Source organism: Adiantum capillus-veneris, chromosome 4 (genome assembly GCF_014529385.1).
Source record: "Adiantum capillus-veneris isolate H3 chromosome 4, ASM1452938v2, whole genome shotgun sequence".
NCBI classification, from domain to species: Eukaryota; Viridiplantae; Streptophyta; class Polypodiopsida; order Polypodiales; family Pteridaceae; genus Adiantum; species Adiantum capillus-veneris.
In genome coordinates, this window is record NC_140934.1 from 21,757,351 (window position 1) to 21,781,660 (window position 24,310).

Here is a 24,310-nt window from a genome sequence, read left to right on the forward strand (position 1 = left end):
CCGCTGCCTTTTTCTGTTGTTCTTGAGATTTCCACAAAGTCTCGCGAACCTTGGCAAAAGCCGTATCTAAGTCTCGCATATATTCATCCGCTTCAAAAATCTTATCTTTCGTGCTTAGGAAGGGTGGAACCTTCGCAGCCTTCAACAATCTCAAATGACGCCTTCCCGGTCGAAGAGTGTATCGTATTATTGTAAGTAAATTCCACCAAGGTTACTTTTCCCATTAAGTCTTCTGATCCGAGATATAAGACTTCAATAAATCTAGAACCACTAAATTAGCAATCTCAGATTGCCCATCAGTCTGCGGCGGGTGGAACGATGACGAGAACTGCAACCGCATGCCAATGTTCTCGCAAATTGCCTTCCAAAACAAACTCGTAAATCTGGGATCCCTGTCGGAGACAATCGTCTCAAGCATGCCATGTAATCTGAAAATCTGGGCCACAAACAGTCTCGCTAAGTGATTCGACTTGACTGTATCCTTCACTGGAATGAAATGAGCATGTTTGCTAAGTCTGTCAATAACAGTCCAGATACCATCGTGACCACTATGTGTTCTCGAGAGATCAAAAATGAAATCCATTGCAATACTTTCCGAGGGGCGGGTGGGTATGGATAAAGGTTGTAACAATCCCTGTGCTTTATGCCTGTCAAACTTGACCTTCTGGCATACTAAGCAACTGCGCACAAACTCTTTCACATCCTTCTTGAGTCTCGGCCAGAAGAAGTATCTCTCTACCCCTTTCATGGCGGTAACAATGCCGCGATGACCCGTAAAAGGTGGACAATGGCATTCAGTCATAACCTTTTCCCTCAACGTTGTGTAACGCACAACATGGTTTTTCTCATCAAGTAGCCATCCCGAATGGAATATCCCGCTACTGTCTCCCCATCCCGTATCCGTGTGAAAACGTCTGCAAAATTTGTATCTGTGGCATACTAGTCCACCATATCCTCGAAGCTCCTATAATGTATCGCGGAAATAGCCAAAACCAACAGCTTCCAAGACAAAGCATCTGCCACCACATTCTTTTGTCCCTGCACATGGACAATCTGGAAGTGAAATTGTGACAAGATGTTCGCCCACCGCACCTGCTTTTCCGAAAGCTGCTTCTGTGACAAGAAGTAGCGCAAACTCTGATGGTCTATAAAGACAGTAAAATCCGCTTCGAGTAGGTAATGCCGCCACTGAGTAAGAGCATGGATAACCGCCAAAAGCTCTTTCTCATAAATCTCTGATGTCATTTCCGGCCTTGAGAACAATCGGCTCTCGTAAGCAATGACATGGCCTTCTTGCATTAAGACCGCACCCAGACTACGACCACAAGTATCACAATATACTTCAAATGACTTCTGCAAGTCCGACAAAGTCAAAATTGGTCCCGTAGTCAATTTCTCTTTCAATGTCTGAAAGGCAGTCACCTCTGTGGATCCCCACGAGAAAGGGACTCCTTTCTGTGTCAAGATATGCAAAGGGGAAGCAACCTCTGCAAACTTTCGAATGAACCGCCTGTAGTACGAACACAGTCCCAAGAAGCTTCTAACTTCATGGACATTCTTCAAATCGAGCCAATCACGCATAGTCTCTATCTTGGCCCTGCTGCTGAGACAATGTGTCCCAAAAAGTGTCTCTCTCGTTAAAAAAATTCACTTTTCTTTGTATTTATCACTAACTTGGGATCTCGTAATGCCTAAAAGACTTGAAGCAGATGATCTCTGTGTTCTGCCTCATTCTTGAAGAAAACAATGATATCGTCAAAGAAAGTGCCAACAAATAGCATGTACTCTCGAAAAATCATGTCCATCATCAGGTTAAATGTCGCAGGAGCATTGGTTAAGCCAAAAGGCATCACCAAAAACTCAAATAACCCAAAAGTCATCCGAAAAGCTGTCTTGTAGATGTCTCCCGGCGCAATTCTGATTTGATGATATCCACTCTTCAAATCAATCCTGCTAAAGCACGAGGATCCCTGTAATCTGTCGAGTATATCATCGATCCTAGGAATCGGAAATCTGTTCTTGATGGTGATTTTGTGGAGAGCTCTGTAATCGATGCACATTCTCCAAGATCCGTCTTTCTTCAAAACCAACAACACTAGAGAGCAATACGGTGAAGTACTAGGCAGGACAAGACCCTTTTCCAAGAGTTCTTTCACTTGGTTCATAATCTCTTCATTCTATGCTCGGCTCACACGATAAGGTGGCCAGTTTGTTGGTGTGCTTCCAGGTATCAAATCAATGTATGATCTTCACGACGAGCAGGTGGTAACTCGCTTGGTAGGCCCTCTGAGAAGGAATCGGCGTGAGTGAAAAAATCTTGGCGTTCTTTATCAAGTTTAGACATATCTGTCCTATCCTTATCATTCAGTTCTTTCATAAAGATCGAGAAAACAAACAAACTCGATTTCATTAATTTAAAAATGGCCGAAGCCGATAGAATAGGGACAGACTCGCCCTTCAGTTTCATATCAAGTACAATGGTTCTGCCCTTCTCTGTAGTCAATGTCGCTTTCCTCGCCCGATAATCGATCACGACGTTGTTCTTGTGGTACCACGGAATCCCTAAGAGAACATCACAACCTTCCAAAGGCATTATGAAAAAGTCCTCATGCCCCAAATACCCCTGACAATGCAACCGAAGTTTGCCAATGACAGGTGTAATGGCTACGTCCTTGCTGAGTGCCGCTAGAACTGCCTCCGCAAGTGGTTCCATCCGATCGGGAGTGATCTCGAGCCGCGCCGCCAATTCTGGTGAAATGAAGTTGGCCTTGGCTCCTCCATCAAAGAAGATCAGGGCGTCTTGGTCTTTCACTTTGCCCCAAGCTCGGCAAAGTTCTGTACTCTCGTCCGAGGTGTTGGGATCGGTACCCCAAAATCTGGAACCAATCATGTTTTCATCTTGCCTTTTCTTCCACGTTCCTCAGCTACTCTCGAACTCTCAGGCCTGTTGTCGTCCTTGTCATTCTGTTCTTTCTGTGCCTTTTTAGGGCACTTCGCGGAGATATGTCTATGTTCCCCGCATCCAAAGCACTTCCCCTCTCTGATGAAGCGAGCTCTCTCCTGAGGAGTAAGCTTGGGTCGTGCATCCTTCATTTTTGGGTTGCTCTTTCTCTTTCTACTTTCATTCACTGAAGTCTGTTCCGCTCGTTGTGTCATGACCTCATCGGTGGGGTAGGTCAGACTGCCAGAGTGAATAGCAAAGCCCCGTTTCGCATGACTCATCAACTCCTAAATAGAAGCTAACTTCTATTCCAAGCTGTCACAAAACGGGAGCGCACACGAGCACTTAGAAAATCTGAAAATTATAATTCTTTGAAAACATGAGAGAAGGGAGAAGATCGACACAGTATTGGGGACCAGAAGATGGGTTGGTCCCCCCCCCCCCCCCCCCCCGTTAAGAGTATTCTTTTATTCAGGGAGAATTCTTATACAAGCACGAGAACCCGAGGAAACCCCTCCGTTCTGTAATCTTAGACCCGAAGGTCGTGCTTTCCCGTAAAGGGCTTGGGCACAAGGCTGTTCCTTCCCGTAAGGGACTTAGACGCGAAGCCGTACTTTCCCGTAAGGGACTTAGACGTGAAACCGTACTTCCCGTTAAGGGCCTTCCCGTAAGACGGGAGATTCCTGCAAAACAAACCACACAAAGCAATAATTCTCAAAGCGTATCAACACCTTATACCCGTCGCTCCTTGCTAGGAGAATCGACCTCCGTACTCAATCGTCACGCGAACACTTGCAAAATTCTGTCGCCAGTCTCTGCTCCAGAATCCTAGCGCTAGTGCTTTTCTGCTGCTTCTGGCCCCTCCAAACTAAAACGCTGGCTACCCTTGTATAGGGTCTGACACCCGGCAGGAATAGGGGTCCAAAAGCAGAGCTTGGCGCTCCTAGAGAGAGGAGAGAGAAAATCGCGTTTTCTAGAGAGAGGAGAGAGAGATCGCAATTCAGCCCCCTGCCTTAGTTTTAGCGCTGGCTTTTTTTTATTAAGAGCCTTGCTTGCTTTATTTTATTAATAAAGGGGCCGGTCACTTAAAAGTGACCGGTCTTTTAAGTGACTGGTCACTTTATAAAATAAAGTGTGAACTTGTTCAAACTTTAAAAACTCACTCAGTTAGTGAAAACAATGCTACACGGACACATTCCAGGCGTCCCCGGGTGCAGGACAAGACACACAGATGCAATGCAGACACAGACTCCTCGCAGGAAAACATCTGTCCTCCCGCGATTGTTCCTGCTTTTCGTAAAAAGCGTCATTGAACCCATCTTTATTCTTGTGCTTGCGTTCTTACGCGTACTTTCTTACTCAGTTCGGATTTCCTCCTTAGCCTACGGGATGCCCCCTTACTGATGCACCCGTCACCCATCATGTGACGCATTAAAGGCACTTGTAACCCGGCCCTTTCCACGGAACTTACGGAAACTCCTTCGCGATGTTTACCGTCACCCATCAAATGACACATCAGAGTTTGTCCGTTCTTGATGGCAGTTCCTGTAGCTACAATCTTTTAACAGTTCTTAGTGCACATAATAAAATATCCTTAAAAAAAGAGATTTAATCAAAAAATAAGAAAATAGTCCAATTAGCAACATCCCTCTGGCTTCTAAACAGTTGACCTCAACTGTAGTGCTTGGACATATAGCTCCAGTATCTCGGGATAAGCTGCTAATTCCTCCTGCGTCATCCACTGAGCATCTAGATTCGAATAGTTCTTAAACTTAACCAAATACTTCCGTGTTATCTTTCCGGATTTGAGAGACCGCTCCTGATGACTTACTATCTGCTCCAGTTGGAGTATTTCTTCTGTTTCCTCAACCTCAGGAGGTTCCTCAGCGCTAGGCTGGCTTGGAGGCGGTCCCACATACGGCCGGAGTAAACTGACATGGAAAGCATTATGGATCTTCCAATTAGGCGGTAGCTCTAATCGGAAAGCGACATCATTCACTCGCTCAGTGATCTTAAACGGCCCATAATAACGGGTAGAAAGTTTTACCACTTTCCCCTTATGAGACGCTTGTTTCTTAAGTCTTGCCTTCTCAAACTTGAGTAAGACTAACTGTCCGACTGTTAAGTCTAGATTCCTTTTGTGCTTGTCTGCAGCTTTCTTATGCTTTTCCTGAGAGCGTAGAATAGCTCTCCTAACTTGCCCATAGGCGATGTCCAAATCCCGGACAAATTCATCTGCTGCAAAGATCTTATCCTTAGTTAAAAGGATGGGTGGAAGCAAAGGCTTACCATAAAGAATCTCAAAAGGTGCTTTCCCCGTCGATGAGTGTATGGTATTGTTATACGCATACTCGACAAGAGGCAAATATTTCTCCCAGTCAGATTGCCGGTCTGACACATAAGCTTTTAACATATCCAATACTGTGGAATTGGCTATCTCACTTTGCCCGTCCGTTTGAGGATGGTAGGCAGATGAAAAATTCAGCTTTGTACCAAGATTATCCATCAAGGCACGCCAAAAATTTCCTGTCATGCGAGGATCTCGATCACTCACAATTGACTTAGGCATTCCATGATGCTTAAAGATCTGTGCTAGGAAGACCCTAGCCATATGATCTGCTTTGATCGTTTTCTTGACTGGTATAAAGTGTGCTTGCTTACTAAACCTATCCACAATGGTCCAGATCGCGTCATTTCCAGTCTGAGTTCTAGGGAGGTCCATGATGAAGTCTATGGCAATACTTTCCCAAGGTTCATTAGGCACAGGCAAAGGTCGTAGCAACCCAAGCGTCTTATGCCGATCATACTTCACTTTTTGGCAAACCAAACATTCCCTGACATACTTATCAATGTCTGCTTTAAGGCTAGGCCAAAAGAAATATCTTTCCATTGCTAAGGTTGTAGGGAGAATACCCCGATGACCCGCATAAGGCGAAGCGTGTGCTTCATCCATGATCTTCTTTCTTAATGGTTCCGCCACACATATGGCCTAATGGTGGTAGAGATAACCGTCCCGAATGGAATAGGGAAACTCATTCTCTCCACGGTGTAGCTTTCCCCAAATGGTGGAGAAATATGGATCATTCGGATACAAATCCGGTAGTGCTTCTAATTCTTGGTGATACACCGAAGTGATAGCGTTCACCCTTGGCCGCCTAGACAATGGGTCCGCGACCACATTCCTACTCCCAGCCGTGTGAAGGATCTGGAAGTGAAACATAGACAAAAAGTTTGCCCACCTCATCTGCTTCTCAGATAGTTTCCTTTGCGTAAGAAAATACCGCAAACTCTGGTGATCAGTCTTGATCACAAAAACCACTCCTAGAAGATAGTGCTTCCAGTTGGCTAAGGCGTGAATCACAGCCGAGAGTTCCTTTTCGTAGATTGATGCATGCAACTCTGCATCCTTAAGCCGTCTGCTTTCGTATGCCACTGCATGGCCTTCTTGGTTTAACACTTCCCCGATGCAATCGCCTGAAGCATCGCAGTGAACCTCAAATGGTTTCCTTAAGTCAGGCACTATCAAAATAGGTCCATGGCTTAGCAAGTACTTGAGCCGATCAAAAGCTCCTTACTGTCTCGATCCCCATCTGAAAGGAATCTTCTTCTTTGTCAAATCATGAAGTGGTCCTGCTACATGAGCAAATCCTCGGACAAACCTTCGATAATATGAACATAATCCCAGAAAGCTACGTACATCATGTACCGTAGTGGGAATAGGCCATTCTTCGACCACTTGGATCTTGGCAGGATCCATACTCACTTGATTGTGAGACTATATGGCCGAGATAGTGTATCTCTGAGAGAAAGAACTCGCTCTTCTTTGCATTCACATGCAACTCATGCTTTCGCAATTCTTGAAACACTAAGTCCAAGTGCTTCCGATGTTCCTCTTCTGACTTAGAGAAGATGAGTATGTCGTCAAAGAATACTCCCGTAAAAGCTCGATACGGGCTGAAAATGCGGTCCATCATGCGATTGAACGTCGCAAGAGCATTGGTCAAGCCGAAAGGCATTACCAAAAATTCATATAGTCCAAAGGTTGTGCGGAAAGCAGTCTTATGGACATCCTCAGGGGCGATCCGTATCTGATGATACCCACTCTTTAAGTCTATGCGACTAGAGACACTTGCACCCTGCAACTTATCAAGTATATCATCAATCCGAGGGATCGGAAAGCGATTCTTGATTGTGATCTTGTTTAAAGACCTATAGTCTATGCACATTCGAAACGTGTCATCTTTCTTCTGCACCAGTAGAACTGAAGAGCAATAGGGTGAAGCACTTGGCTGTACTAACCCTTTCTCTAGAAGCTCGTTGACTTGCTTCAAAATTTCCTTTTGTTGAGCAAGACTCACCCGATAAGGGGGTTGATTGGGAGGCGAGCTACCCGGTATGAGATCTATGCAGTGATCTTCCGGGCGTACCGGAGGGAGTTCGTCAGGAAGTGTTTCCGTGAAACAATCCTTGTACTTTTCAATAAATTGAAGACGCTTAATTTCCAGACTAGAGAGAGAGTCCCTACTAGTTTTATCCTTTGCAAAAATCAAGTAAGCAGAAACACACTTCTTCATTTCTTTCTTAATGGAGATATGGCTTACAATTGGGAACTGCCAATCTCTTGCATCAGCTTGAATCTTTATTTTCTTACCCCCATGGTCAAAAGTGGGGGTCTTTTCCACATAATCGGGAATAGGTGTCATGTGAAAGTGCCATGGCATACCCAAGATGATATCACATCCCTCGATAGGTGCCATCAAAAATGAGTCGCGGTCCTTGTACTCGTCAATCCGAAGATTGAGCTGTCCTTGCACGGGAGTTGCATTGGTTGTCAACCCCTCGAATGCCGATCCGGTGTGCCAAGCTGAGCCGATGTGAGGCACAATCGTTCCGCAGTATCCAGGGAGATGAAGTTATCTGTCATTCCTGGATCATAAAGAATCGGTACTCGCTGGTTGTTCAAAGACCCCCAGCCCTTCAGAAGTTGACGCTTCCCTTTCTCAGATTCTGTGTTTCCTTGAACATCTGGGATTGAGTTCGAACTTGGTGGTGCGGGTTCCTTCCTTGCTTTCTCTTGCCTCGTAGAGGCTTGCTCTTGTCGTTGCTGCTTTAGAGGGCAGTCTGGTTTCAAATGTCCTTTCTCGCCACAGTACAAGCATCTTCCTTCCTCTCTGAAAGTTTGAAGTTGAGTAGGAGAAAGATACTTAGTTCGCTTGCCAATGCCCTCTGGCTTCTTAGAATGATCATCGTCTCTAGATGGAGGACGTTTTCTTCCTTGGCTCCCATGGTCATCGTAGACCCCTCTTTGTCTTGCACGGTAAGTGCTATGCTCCATCTTTCTGGGCGTCCCAGTAGAGTGTAAATCCTCAGCGATGATTGCTGACTCCATCATCCTTTGAAGAGTATCATGCGGATACACCTTCATACTCTTTCGAAGCTGCGGTTGGAGACCCGCTTCGAACTTTCTTTTCTTTTCCTCGTCGGCAATCTTCATGAAGGGAGTGACCTTCAGAAGAACCGACCAATACTTGTCCACATAAGTCGTTACTCTTTCATGTTCCTTCTAGGCAAGCCAGTCCCATTCCTTCCGTATGTCCTGCTCGAAGTCAGGTGGAAGAAATTGTTCATAAAATTCAGATTTGAAGCTCTCCCAAGTTTTTGCCTGAGAACCTTCCAGAATCTTGGCTAGCCACCAATTACTTGCCGTTTCCTTGAGGTGCATTCCCACATGGCGTAATTTGGATCTTTCTGTGAAGTGCCCATTGGTAAAAGCAACTTCAAACTGTCTGATGAAGGACAGTGCTTTGGAGATGTCTCTCCGTCCGTTGTAGGTTTCGAACTTGATGTCCTTGTCACCCAATTTGAAGACTCTCATGCGATGTTGAGACTTGCAACCATGCTTCTTGAATCGAGGCTTATCTTTAGGTTGATGTAGGGTAGTGGCAGTAGTAGCGGCTTCCTTCTTCTGACGAGATGATCGAGAAGTAGAAGTATAATCAAAAGAGTAAGATGGAGATGTGATAGAGATGTCCTTGCTCTCGTCTAGCAGAGAGAGTGCTTTTTCCTGGCCTTTCCTTCAAGTAGGCCGTTCATTTCGATCCGAAGATCCTTTGTGCACTTCGGCACGCTCTTCTTCTCTTGCCTCCTGTGGTCTCACGCCAACAGTGTTGTATGGATGCTTGGCTGCATCAGTTCCATTCGTTTTCTTCATTCCGCCCAAGAGCTTTTGGACGTCTGGACAGTAAGATTTGTTGCAACTCCGCAAGCTGAGCTTGCACTTGTTGAAGCTCCTCTTCAACGCTTCTCCCTTAGCTCGACATGATTCTTCCCGTTCTTCCCGGAATCGCCCTTCTTTGCAGAGAAAGAGAGGATTCCGAGCTCTAATACCACTGTCACAAAACGGGAGCGCACACGAGCACTTAGAAAATCTGAAAATTATAATTCTTTGAAAACATGAGAGAAGGGAGAAGATCGACACAGTATTGGGGACCAGAAGATGGGTTGGTCCCCCCCCCCGTTAAGAGTATTCTTTTATTCAGGGAGAATTCTTATACAAGCACGAGAACCCGAGGAAACCCCTCCGTTCTGTAATCTTAGACCCAAAGGTCGTGCTTTCCCGTAAAGGGCTTGGGCACAAGGCCGTTCCTTCCCGTAAGGGACTTAGGCGCGAAGCCGTACTTTCCCGTAAGGGACTTAGGCGTGAAACCGTACTTCCCGTTAAGGGCCTTCATGTAAGATGGGAGATTCCTGCAAAACAAACCACACAAAGCAATAATTCTCAAAGCGTATCAACACCTTATACCTGTCGCTCCTTGCTAGGAGAATCGACCTCCGTACTCAGTCGTCACACGAACACTTGCAAAATTCTATCGCCAGTCTCTGCTCCAGAATCCTAGCGCTAGTGCTTTTCTGCTGCTTCCGGCCCCTCCAAACTGAAACGCTGGCTACCCTTGTATAGGGTCTGACACCCGGCAAGAATAGGGGTCCAAAAGCAGAGCTTGGCGCCCCTAGAGAGAGGAGAGAGAAAATCGTCTTTTCTAGAGAGAGGAGAGAGAGAGAGAGAGAGAGAGAGAGAGATCGCAATTCAGCCCCCTGCCTTAGTTTTAGCGCTGGCTTTTTTTTATTAAGAGCCTTGCTTGCTTTATTTTATTAATAAAGGGGCCGGTCACTTTATAAAATAAAGTGTGAACCTGTTCAAACTTTAAAAACTCACTCAGTTAGTGAAAACAATGCTACACGGACACATTCCAAGCGTCCCCGGGTGCAGGACACGACACAGATGCAATGCAGACACAGACTCCTCGCAGGAAAACATCTGTCCTCCCGCGACTGTTCTTGCTTTTCGTAAAAAGCGTCATTGAACCCATCTTTATTATTGTGCTTGCGTTCTTACGCGTACTTTCTTACTCAGTTCGGATTTCCTCCTTAGCCTATGGGATGCCCCCTTACTGATGCACCTGTCACCCATCATGTGACGCATCAGAGGCACTCATAACCTGGCCCTTTCCACCGAACTTACGGAAACTCCTTCAAGATGTTTACCGTCACCCATCAAATGACACATCAGAGTTTGTCCGTTCTTGATGGCAGTTCCTGTAGCTACAATCTTTTAACAGTTCTTAGTGCACATAATAAAATATCCTTTAAAAAAAGAGATTTAATCAAAAAATAAGAAAATAGTCCAATTAGCAACACAAGCAGTGATCTCGGATCTCTGTAGGTAGACCCAAAGTAAACCGCTCAATCTGTTCTTTGAACGAGATCTTCTTGAATGAAGAGGCGGGTAGAAAAGAGCTCCAGAATCTATCGCAATAAGCATCCACTATATCTCTCTTTGTCATCCGAAGATGGTTCCAAGCAGCTCGTATATCGCGTTCATACTCTTGAGTCAACCAAGAAGAAATAAAAAGCTTCTTAAATTTCAGCCATTTAACTGGCACAGTCTTGTTTAAAAGAAGCGTGGACCATCAAGTTCGAGCATTCCCTTAAAATAAGAGGCAGCTCTCCGAATCTTGGAGTGCTCTGAGTAGCGTCCTCCCACAAAAGCGATGTCAAATTGCTGTATAAAAGACAAAGCCTTCGAGACATCTTTATATCTTGAAAAGGTGTCAAATTTAATCGATTGTCCACCTTCCTTAAACTCTCGGACTTTCTTGCTTTTATCTTCCAGAAAGTCATATTGGTTTGCTTTATAAAAATTCTTCTTAATCGCATAAAAGTTGCCATTATCAGAGCCTGAACTGTCTGTCAACGAGTCCTCTGTAGAACCGTCACTCACTGGGCGAAATTTAGACTTCTTTGCCTTTTTCTTGCCCTTTCCGAAGCGTTGTTTCTTGCTTCTCTTCTTACCTTTTCTATCTTCTTCGCTCGAATCTGAAGAGCTAGAAGGACTGTCAGGAGAAGAAGAAGAACTGGATACTTCTTTAAATCGAACGCGCTTCTTCTGTTTCTTTGCCTTATCAAATATCGACTAACGACCCAAATAACCCAGGAAGTCAATGCCTTTCTTCTGCTTTTTGCCGTGCTTTTTAGCTTTGTTCTGCGCGTCAAAAAGTTGAGCAATCCGTGCATCGACCACCTCTTCTAATTCCTTCTCCAAATATGTCTTATGAGCAAAAGGTTTCTTGAGAGCGGGTTTCGGGGGTGGTGTTGTGGTTTTCTACCACTCCTCATGCACTTCCTAAAAAGAAGTCTCGCTCATATATTTTGCCAATTAAGGGTCCTTCGCAAAACTGAGCATCATCTTTGTTGCATCGCAGATCAATTGACGACGCTTCATCTCTCGTTGCTCCGCATGAGTAGGCCGAGGCAAGCCATACTCTCTGCCGGAATCTTCGTTGTGACCCCTCCCCGCATCTCCGGATGCAGAGATGCAGAGAGAGTCGATTGATCCTTGCGCGAAGCCAAAGGTGCCGCGGAAAAAAAAAATTGGGATCGGATTTTCCATAGAAGAGAAATCAGCCGTTACTTTGATACCACTGTAACAGACTTGGACACTCCAAGTCAAGAATCAATCACGACAGCACCAAATAACCACTTCAAAACAATTCACAATAGATTTGCATTGGCCCGACGGAGTTCCGTGCCTAGAAATATTGGCCCCAAAGACTGACGCCCCTTTCGGTATTTCTTTTTGTATTAATCAGTGTTCAAAGTACAAGAGTGGATCGGGTCTCACTCTCAGACTCTGCGTCTGAATGCTCTGCAGAGTGGGAGCCCAAACCACCTAGTTATTTGTTTACAAGGAATGACAAAAGCAGTGCCCTAAAAGCTTCAAATCAAAAGCCTAACAATAATAAAGCAAAGGCTCTTCTCTCTCTCTCTCTCTCTCTCTCTCTCTCTCTCTCTCTCTCTCTCTCTCTCTCTCTCTCTCTCTCTCTCTCTCTCTCTCTCTCTCTCTCTCTCTCTCTCTCTCTCAAACTTACAAAATTAAAGCAAAGAATTCTCTCTCATCATTGGCGTAAAAACAGTCCCAAAACTGCCGTAAAAGCAAAAGCCCAGCCTCCGTGATTTCTGGCACTACCGTAAGGTGCCACGTCATCACTGCTTTTCCGCAATTTCCGGGATTCAGCCCCTACTGCCCTTTTAGGGTTAGGGTTAGGGTTTTTGGTAGATTTTAGGGTTTGCAGGTTTTAGAGTTAAGGTTTTCAAAAATTAGGGTTTCAGCAGCAGTTAGGGTTTCGGCTTTCGCGCAGACACGTCATCACTTTGTGACATCCCGAAACCAATTCCCCTACTGGAACTCACTTCCACTAGCATAAACCCTCTGATTTCTGCCCAAAAATAGTAAATTCAACACGTAGTATTTACTGGTTTTTGCCCTGTTTTCAGCCCTAAACAGTCCCTGAACTGTCCTCTAACAATGGGGCACTGTTCCCAATGATTCTGGCGTCCGTATGGCTGAAAAACAGTCAAAATTCAGCACATAACCAGCGCTGAAAACGCACATGTACAATGAGGTTATCACCCTCACCGGTGCCTGCTTTTGGAGTAGCAATTAGCTACTCCTGTTCCTGCTCAGAGAGGCTCTTGCCTCAGCAAAAAACCACACAGCTGTACATGAGTCAAATGAAGAGCCCTCTTGTGGGGCATCACATTGCTGCACGTAGGGAAGAGAGAGAGCAGTGTGAGGTGTGCAGAACATGACTTCTTGCACCACACAGTACATGAGAGGAAGAGCTTGCAGTCAATAACTCTTAACCTGTGACAAGAGCTTGCAAGTGAAGCCTCCCAGCTAGAAATCAAGGAGTAGCAGCTAGAAATCAAGCGCTACTCCTGGCTGCATGAGGAAAGTGCACCACAATGTGCCACTTGGCACATTTATAAGCAATTTCCCGTTTCGGGATTGCCGCTTAAAAATCTCCGACTGGTTGCCCAGTTGACTTTGCAGCAGAGTTCTGAAGTGTTCCCCTTGTCATTCTGAAGGTAATGACGCGAACAGATTTCATGGCCCAAAATAGCAGTTCCCTAATTTATAGGAGATGCTTTCGTTGGGCTCTCATTGGTCTTCTTACCATCTATCCCCATTGGGACCGCATCCAAAAATGTAATGTGGCCTAATTGTCGGGTACTTTCCTTTGGTGACCCCACCTTGGCTTCATGCCTTTATTGAGTTCACTTCCTAGTATCCACCAACTTGCTAAGTGCGACGGGGGGACCGACATGATCTTGAACTGAGCGCCTAGACATCCTCTTACTTACGAATTTCAGTGCCGACCAACTTCCCGTCTGCGGTTGAAACTAAAAATGGACGAATAAATAGGAGAGGGCTACATATGTCCATAGGCTCAGGGGAAAATATATACACACAAAATACATAAAAACATACATACAAACCTATTTCAAGGTAGGTAATTAACATGAGAACCAAAAATCTACTTGATTGTATAGACTTCAAATGACGTGTATGTGTATAAACATACATACAGATTTATACAGATCTACGTTAAAACATGTTTGTATGTACATACTCACATATTCCGTGTGTGTATATGTGTGCGTCTACACTATACATACATATTTATAAATATGTATGTAGGTATATGCACACATACGCACACATATCTACTTACATTGCAGCAAGATATACCAATGTGATTACTATTAAAATGGTTGACTTTAACTTGAGAGCCAAAGTCTACCTCATTGCATGGACTTAAGATTACACGTATGTGTATAAACATACATACATGAAATATTTAGATACTAATCACGTTGGTTATCTTATTGCATTGTGAGCTGGTTGTTTCTGATCCTTTAGAATACTCTAATCTAACCTGATTCGTATTAAAGCACAAGGGTGGGCAAACTGGCAAAAACAGAGCACATTCATCTCCAAACCGCTAGGCTATCACGAAAATTTTGGACTGAAATCTGTACGCGTGCATACACAAAAAGTACAAAAAGAAAATTTCCTAAGTCCATACAATATCATTCTAAGAAACAGAATCATACAAGCACTCAGAAAATGTAATTTCAGTCTGTACCATTGAGTTAAATCTTCTGATACACCTGCCTAATCACCCAACCTGCATCCATCATTGATGCATAATCAGAAACGTTTGAAGCATATATGTGCCCTTGTTATAAGCAAACAATGTGCTGAAGAAAAACAAAAGGGCATCTACGCATGTTGTATTATGCAGAGAAACTCACTTTAACGGGATCATTGGTAGAAGAATCGAAGGGGATGTGGGAGAACCCGGAAGCTAAGCGAGCAGCCAAAACGCAAATCTGAGGAGGGATCAACAGAATAGTAGACGCACGGAGCCCAGTTCGTGATATCCACGTTAAACCCTAGAAAACAGACACAGGCGGAAGGAAGCTGACCGGCGCCCGTGAAGCAGACGAGAGGGAGAATACCTGCTGAGTCGATTCCAGTTAAAAATGCATCAAGTACGTTCTTGAATATATACAACCAGTACTCCGGACACTGTCTCCGGTGATGAGTTTAGTCAAGGGAAAATTACCAAAATACCCCTCTAATTTGTGAAAATTCCCAAAATACCCCTCAAATTTAAAAATTTCCCAAAATACCCTTGTATTTATTTTGGTTGGATTGTTCAGGATTTTTTAATCTTTACCATGTAATTTGTCACTAATTACCTCGCAAAAAAGACAACTATGTCTAAAGATAATGAAGCAATTCATCTCCAAAGCCTACATAATCAACTCAAATTCTGGACTTAGCATCTTATATTGATAAGCAACGATTCTTATGAAAAGCTTTTTAAAAATTAATCTTTGGAGAAATTTAACTTCACAACCAGGGGTTATTTAGGGAATTTTGGAAAATTTGAAAGGCATTTTGGGAATTTATGACAATATATTGGGGGTATCTTGGGAATTTTTGAAATTTGAGGGGTATTTTGGAAATTTCTACAGATTAGAGGGGTATTTTGGTAATTTTCCCTTTAGTCGAAAAGCAATGTAGGTTTTCTTTTGCTTTTTCTTTGGGTTTTTTTTTTGGGGGGGTGGGGGGCCGGGGCTTTAACCAAAATACCCCTGAAAATTGGGGAAATTCCCAAAATACCCCTCATATTTTGCCAAAAATTCCTTTGAGAAATTCCCAGAATACCCCTTGTTATTCTTACAAACATCCCACAAACGCTTTCCTTTTTGTAACTCTTCACCAAAAGATGGTTTTCCCTCAAACGAAGATGATAGAACTAGGAGTTTGGATGGTATTGTGGGCTTTCAAGCTGATATATCTTATTATTAGTAAACACAAACTAGTTGATTGGTGAGAATTTTCATATATATGAAACTTAAAGGTAGATCTTTATTGTTTAAAAGACTAAACTATGCAAATTTTGGAGCAATCCGTCAAAAATTGATACAAGGGTATTTTGGGAATTTTTGAGGTTGGAGGAATATTTTGGTAATGTTTCCTTGTCTCTTTTTTCTTTTGGGGCCGAGGGGGGGGGGGGGGTGGGTTGTGGTTTGTTCCTTAGCAATATAAACCATGGGGTCTTGAATGAACCCCAAGTAGTGATCGATGACGTTAAATTAGAGCATGTTTATTGCAGCTTTTGGTATCCGTCGGATGGGTTCGGATTTACTTTTTTAATTTTGCATGAGCCGGTTCACTTTATAGGCAAGTGGAGTGGCAAGGGAAGCAAGGAAACCCATGCAGACACATGGATAGGGCACTAGGTTGTTAGCGAGGAGGTCAAGGGTTTAAAACTTGGTTTGAGAGGGGCCAAGCCAACACGACGACTCTATTTTTAGTCATTCAACTAGCTCAAGATCCACACGAATGGTTGCCCACCGTCGATCCCACCAACATTGAAGACTCCTAAATCTAGTGTGTTGAAGCATAAACTAGAGAGCAGAGGAAAGATACAAAGGCCATTAATCCAAAGGTTAAGATCTCATAAATTTGTATCTAGCTATGACAACGCATTAGAATTAGCTTCATCTACCTTTAGCAATAAGATAGTCCAAAAATCACAAATGAAGTTCTAATCTTGTTCTCGAAGCAAATAAAGCCCTACATATATTTACTACTCACATATTTTGTGTAGGGGTTGTAGCAAACGCTACACCACGCCCTCGCCTCCCCACCCCGCTCCAAGCACTTCATGCTAGTCTACGCTGCTCAATCACAAAGTCTTCAACCCCCATAGCCCCTCAGGCTCTAAGAATTTCAGAAACACGTGCAAAGAAGATCAAATGTCTTAACTCATAATGTCCAAATCTTGTATGAAAGGCAGTCTTTCGAATATATGCTAAACGTATGCGTACTTGATGATAGTGGGAGCATAAATCTATCTTAGAGAAATACAGAGCTCCCTTAAGATGATCAAATTATTCATCCACCCTTGGAGAGGATACTTGTTCTTAATATTCACTGCTGCATTCAAGGCACGGTAGTCTATACACATGCGCAGAGACCTGCCTCTTTCTTGACCAATAAAATTGGTGCCACCCATGGTGAAGAACATGGCCGGATGAAACCACGGCTTAAGTAGTCAATGAGATGACACTCTACCTCTACGATTGCTACACATGGAGGCGTAGAGAGCCCTGCAAAATAAAGAAATAGCACGCTATAGACAATGAACTCGATTGATCTACATACCTGGATTGTCGCACGAGCACATAATCAAGCTATACATGATCTGAGAGAGACTGAGCGAGATAGAGCGAGGAAGTGCGTGCAGGTGCACCTCCTAGAGCCACCGGCACGACGAGAGAGAAGAGAGGAGAGGAGAGAAGAATAAACACAGGCACTAGGTGCAATCCCCCCCCCCCCCCCCCCCCCCGTGCAAGAGTGAGCACTCAAAATGAGTACAGATGGCCCCAACAGACATAATAATGTTCATAGCTCATAAAGAGCACTTGAATAATCAAATGTACATAAAATATAGTATCCTTTTGCAAAGTCCATTAATTGCTAACGTTTTTGCCACTTGTTGGCTGCAATAAATAGATAATTATCAATTTCCATTACATACCTTTCCATTAGAAAGCAAATGTCCTCATTTGCAAAGTTACCTGTAAATCATACTTGTCGAAAGCAACGGTTAATATTGTGTGTGAGAAATATCATGTATTAAAAGAAAAATGCATAACTTAACAATCTACCTATGCTTGTCGTCATCCACGTATTGCATATTTTAGTGTCCCATACCACTAGATAAGCAGTATATGCCATGTCTTGATGTATTAGGAAATCATTGGTCACAATCGTCATTCAATAATCAATCTTTATAAATTCCAAGTCCAATTCCATAAACATTGTTGCAACGGAAAATTTTCATATACCAAATCCAAATCCAAATATCTGGCATCATACACGAGCAACAAAATCATACTAAGGACAGTTGTCATAAAAACTAATATCTAACCAACCCAAATGATTTTCTCGTATTAAATTGATCATTTAATGTGGGAGAATAAACGGGAACAAGGGTTAGAATATAGACACGTGCTTTCAGATCTATCTCAACACGGGGCCAATGGTAAAGGGGTCGAAATGAGAGATGGTATGTCAAAGAGCAAGGCTAGCTAATGGAGCTTAAAGACCTTAGGGCTAGATTCATTGAAGACCTCCAAAGGTTAGTGTTAAAAAGTCCTCGGACCTTAGGTAAGCTAGGGCTGAGCTTGAGGTGGGAACCAGGCCCAAGCTTGAGGTGCTTGTCGTGCTTGATGACTAAGGTGCTTGAGGTGCTTGTCGTGCTTGCCGACTAGGGAGCCTGAGGTGCTTGTGGGAACACTACCCAAGCTCAAGGTGCTTTGTCATGCTTGCTGACTAAGGTTCTCGGGGATAAGGTGTGCAAAAGTCAACAATGATCCCTACAAAGGAGGGGGCGAGCCCTACAAGAGGGGGGATGAGAGAGAACACACACACCCTCGCACAAGGCAAGCTTGGTACAAAGAAAGCAAAAGGGACACTTGTCAAGTTCCTCCTCATGTTTTCCTCATGGTGTGCCTAAAGCCTATTGGTTGGCCACCCAAGGGGTCCAATGATAATTTAGAAGATTTAATTAGTTTTTTTTGCATTTATCAAGTCCTCTCTCTCAAAGGGGAAAGGGGGACACTTGTCCCAAGACTAACCTTGTTGCTTGTAATGCCTCCTGCTTGTGATTGGCTAGGCCTGGAGGGGTCCAATGAGCTTCAAGCATGAGCTACAATGGGGGATCTACCAAGGAAGCTAGGGGCATGTTTGGGGGGTATACTCGAGTCCCCACACACACACACAAACACACACACTCATTGTGCATTGTGCAAAGTGCAAGAGCTCCCTCTCCTTCTCCAAGAAAGTAGAGAGCTTGAGAGCCTACACCAACATTCTTGGCTATGGAATGCAAATCCAACCAAGAGCCATGCTTCAATGCTTAACCTTGCCATCTTCTCCATCTTCATTACTATGCTATCATGTATGCTAGCAAGAAGAGTGATGATAAGTGAGGAACTAATTCTTTCTCCTATAAAATGTTTCTTCTTGCTCTTCCCTACCCTCATTCCCTGCTAGCTCTCTCCACCTTCGAAGGTGTTTGAGGTCTTGGGATAGTTAATGATTTCCACAAAGTTTATGCTATGCTCGTGATGCATAAAGCTTTCCATCTTCATTGCATCACCTAGGTCACAAGAAACACAAAGATTGTATTGTAACAACTCTCTCTTGATGGGAGAAACTCTTGCAAAAGTATTGTTCATGCCAAGTTAACTAAATGTTATGTTTATGTTGCTACCATCAACTAAGTTCACCCGCAATGCTCACAAAGTAATTTCATAAAAATACTTCTCTAATTTCCGCTACTCTCAAAGTTAATAGGCCAATTACATTACAACAGTGGTGTGACCAGCCATTGCAACACGATTTTGTGATTGGTGTTGCCTAACTACACCAATGAGACGTGCTGCCTAAATCGATGAATCTGCACTAATGCTGCCTAAACCAGTGGATTTGCATTGACTTTTGTGCTACCTAAACTGGAAAATCTACACTCGTGCTGCCTAAACCGGTGAATCTGCACCGATATTGTTTAGAATTGGTGAATCTGTGGTTTATTGTGTGCTACCTAAATCGGTGAATCTGCACCGGTGCTACCTAAACCGGCAGATCTGCACGTATAACATGAGTTGCCTAAATCAATAAATTTACACCAGGATGAGCATTTACACACTACCTAAATCGGTGAATCTGTGTGCACGTGACCAATGGACTAGACAAGGCATAAAAGGAAAAACAATTACTACCTGTTTGGTACCAAATTGGAGTAGGTTGGAATGCAACAAATATTGAAGATCATCTGACATCGCCTGAGCTCATATTAGTGGTTGTATAGTTTCATGACAAATCATCTCAATAGAAGTTCCAATCAATGTGAATACAAGCGATGACGTTAGAGATAATTGATATTGCAACTTATAACACAATGTAAACAAGTAAAAGAGCTTTGTTTTCTAAAGGATTTGCCAGTATTCTCACTTGTTGCAAGAGTGTAGCCTCGTAGAAATATATGCAAAAGAGTCACTTAAAGAGAATTAAGTAGAATGAGAATTTATCAAGTGATAGCATTAAACTGAGGGATTATTGTATTACAAAAGGTATTGTATATTTTGGAGATCTTAGGATAAGATAATTATTAGTGGCATTTGAGTCTATAGAGAGATAATTGACCAATCATGAAAAGAGAAAATGTTTTTGTTAGATATATGTTAATAGAGTACATTGAGAAATTACATACCTAGAGGTTGTTTGAAGGTAGGAATTGAATTGATACGCAAGCAATTCAATTGGCTGTGTCTTTCTCGCGACGTTTGTACTTGATGGTATGCATGCATTGGGTCACAATATTTTCTACATTGCTCTTGTGAGTCGTCAGATTCTAAACAAGTTATTAAAAACAAAGGTTAGTAGTAAAATTATCATTTGGTTGATGTCAACAAATGGATTATCTTTAAAAAATTGTAGACCAAACCAAAGTATAGATGTTAAACCACTTTTAATGTAATCAACAACAAGGAAAATAGAAGAATAGGTCATTTAAATAAAATAAAGCAAAGTTTGTGACTTTGTAGCTCACATAAAATTTAGTCCCTACAATATTTTATAACATCAACCTATAAAGGAATGATGCAAAAATTATGTAGTGCAAGTCAACGTCAATTTGGAATTGACAAAGTTGCAAAAAGGAGTAAAAGAGTCTTTAATAATATATTGTATACTTGTTCAGTCTTGCTGAAGGCCTCTATGCCGCTAATGAACTTTGGCCCAAAATGCATATAATTTAGATGTCGAATTGTCTATATCTAGGTGCCACTCTTGCTTAACAAGTTTAGGAACACTGTTTGTCAAGGATAAATATAAAGAGAATAGTGTTACTATGAGTAATGCCTAGTAAGAGTCAAGATTGTGAAGAAAATTAATGTTCGATCCCAACATAATAAACAAAATAATAATAATAGGAATACATAAGCAAGATAATCATTGATTATACAAACATTGTCAGTGAAATATTTGTATAATCATTGATTATACGAATATTGTCATTGAAATTGAAAGCAGGTCAAGCTCCTAAAGTACAAAGCTTAGGTGATAAGCTGACTAGATTTTCTTTGTTACTTCATTGTACATATTGATTATTGAATCAAAAATAATAGAATGGGCCACCATGGATAACTTTATGGTATTACTGTGTGATGAAATTAGGGTGCACATACTACAGGGAATGTAAAGTACATATAGCAAAGTTTCATCCTTTGGGGCTCCAATATTCTCCTGTTCGATGGCTCCAACTAACTCGTACCCACAAGGCACCTCGTGGAGTTGATTCGGCATGACTTCTAGGTGCTGGATCTTGCTTGTACTTGGTTGGAGACCACTACTTTCTAGCTAACCAACCATAAAATCTTGGACTGATCCGATGTAGGGTCTGCTTTCCATTTGATATGGGATCTTCTTGATGGCCAGACAAGAAGAAAATACTTGTAAATCTTTGAACTTTATTGCAGTTCAAATGAAAGTGTTTGGGGAGTTCTGCTGCAATCATCACGTCCAAACTATTGATTCCCAGATTGCTTATGGCTGTAGGTCATAGGTTGGATGTTGCATCTTCAAACACAAGCAAGTCCTTACACTAGATGGACCTATGTAATTAGCTTTTAATAGGGGCAATAGTTGTTGGATGTTGTAAATTTGATGGCAAGCATAAATGGCAAGATGACCAATTAGTAGAGAGATGATGCCCTCAAAATCGGTACCCCTTGCGGTATATCTTTATTTGGTAATTAATTGAGCATGCTTGCCTCCATACAACCTTATGGATGTGCAATTTGGCTTGTGCGCAGTTCATATGATAATCCTTCAATTTATCCCATCAGAAGACAAGGTAAACGTGTGGGCGGAGCAGCTGAGAGAGAGAGAGAGAGAGAGAGAGAGAGAGGGTTTGATGGTCTGTTTTTGAGTGTGCAATAGAATTAGATAAATCTCTCTCGCTATAGCGTATACGTTAGTGAGTGGGCAAAGGAGTTGGATATCCAAAATGAAGAGCTTGAGTTCAATAAGCGCGCAACAAAAAACGCAAGCAATCAACGTTTAGAGGATGTTGAACGATCCGCCAAGCTTGAGGATGATTGCCAGCGCCTCCGGTTACTTCTTTACACAAGAGCTCATGGGCCTGCTTTCATAGCCCAAATGAGGATTGAAGCTAAGGCTTCTTGCCCTACAAGTATTGACTGAGCAAGCCATGCCATGTCGTTGTTAAGCCGTTTGGTGAGACTTATGTGAAATCCGATTTTTGAGATCCTTTACAAGAACTAAAGAGCTGCATGGTTTCCTTATTAGAAGAGAACAAGTCTCTCAAAGATGTTTTTGTCAAGAGAGGTGGAGAGCTTCAGTCTGCAAGATTTTTGAGTGTGAAAATGGCCACAAAGTTGTCAGCTACTGAGATCAGGGAGAGAAAGAGAGAGATGCAATGATCTAGTCGAGGGAGAGAGTGAGGAAAAGGTGCCGCTATCATGCATACACCCACAAAAACTTGAGGTTGCAGTGGATGTTGGCCAAAAAGGGGGCAGCTGGACTCATTGACGGTTGTGCTTTGACGCTACTGCAGCATGTGAGTGGTAGTGGGAAAATAAAAATAAAAAGAGCAGATAATGGCATGACTTAGTGTGTGTGGTGGCAAGCGAGAGGAAGAGAGGCGTGATGTGAGTTTGCATGTGTAGGTGGTTGGTCACATGGTAACATGCAAACAAAAAAAATGTCGACACTGCTGGTTAGGGGAGATGGTTGAGAGGTGGCACTAAAGGTAGGTAGTATAAGGTTTCTTGAGATAGGGTCTACAATCAAGGTTTGGTGCATGGAAGTAGTTGAAAAAAAATCTGGCAATGATTGGTCGAGGGCTGCATGCGAGTCCTTAGGTTGTGTTGCGATAGCCTTCTAATGGTGGTGGAGGTTCGCCAGATGGCTCATCAGTAGATAGGACTTGGGGATAGGTTACCATAGGTTTACATGCAATCATGGTGCTATAATTTGCATGGCAAGGATAACCACGCTTAGCACGTGCTAGATAGCCGATAGCGGCGTCTCACGTCATGCTGTGTCAGTGGGTGTCGTAAGTGTGACATTAGCTAACGTTGCAACGGCAGCAGTGCGTCAAACAATGTCGGTGATTAATTGCACATCGCATACAAGTTGCATAAAGTGCCACATTCTCTTAACTTTATCTACTGGCATTGTGCATGCCTGATATAGGCAAGCTATAGAAGAAGATAAAGAAAAACGTTTGCTTAAGTTTATAGCTCTCGAAAAACTTTGTGGGGAAGTTTCTCATGAGTTAAAATCGCCTAATTATCCTCCTCCCACAACGGTGAGGTTTCTCTTTTGGCCAAGTATGGTAGGTTGATTCTCGCAATTCCCTATTGAGTAGCAGGCTTTGAATTCTAGCACATGTCTCTGGAGGTTGTTCTATCAGCATTAAAAGTTCTCAATTTTTCCTTCATCAAGCTTATACAAAATTCTTAAGCTTCGTCGTGTTCTTCTTCTACTGTTATACAGATCCTTGATCTAGTGAAGTGCTGTTCTTAATCGTATGCAACCGCAAGCGCACCCTACCACTTTTTTTTAAAACAAGCTATGTCGATATTTAATGTGCTATATATATATATATATATATATATATATATATATATATATATATATATATATATATATATATATATATGCATTAATGCTATATAAGCTTTGCTCATGATATAAATTTACAATTTCTACTATCCTAATCCGATCTCTTTCACTAATTACAAAGTGAGGAAGGATCAGTGATAAGCTATATGAAGATTTGCAAAGAACAAATGATATCAAGGACGTAGAAATTAAATAAAATAGAAAATAATTTGGTAAGTGCACTTTATCTCTGGTGCATAATCACACAGATCTACATTCCTAAGAGAAGCAAATCATGCACGTCCACGATTGCTTGTTCTAACCAAGGGCCTAACCCATGCTCTGATACCACTGCTACATAGAAGGTGCAGAGAGCCCTATAAAATAAAGAAATAGCACGTTATAGACAATGAAATCGACCGATCTGTAAAGTGTGGGTTTGTCCTAAAGTCTGAGTGAAGGAGGGAAGAGGGGGAATTATCTAACATGTAATGGAGTCAAGCTGTAGAGCTACTTAAAGCTCATTTCATGAATGAATAAACACAACTCTATTTTGCATTACATCTCCCTTGTTTATGGTGAGCTTGTGATCGCTTAGCAAATACTCAAGACCATGTTTATGAGTCCAAGCTAATTGAGATTGGAACCTAATTCTCTTGAGCTATAACTAGTCAACATGCACTCACTTGTGTGCACGATGCTTATCTTTTATCCACCCTAGCTAGCACGATCCAATTCCCATCAAGTGGTAT

The 24,310-nt window shown here is 42.6% G+C and overlaps 1 protein-coding gene across 1 annotated transcript in view; it reads right to left on the reverse strand.

Annotated features, from left to right (window-relative positions):
• Window positions 1–14,851, reverse strand: part of LOC147458849 (F-box only protein 6-like) — a 41,418-nt gene extending 26,567 nt beyond the window's left edge. The window contains exons 1-2 of the mRNA XM_086510271.1: window positions 14,597–14,851; window positions 14,428–14,469 (exon numbers count right to left, since the gene is read on the reverse strand). The gene's annotated coding sequence lies outside the window, so the exon portion shown is untranslated. The remainder of the gene's footprint in view (window positions 1–14,427; window positions 14,470–14,596) is intronic.
• Between the last annotated feature and the right edge of the window lie 9,459 nt (window positions 14,852–24,310).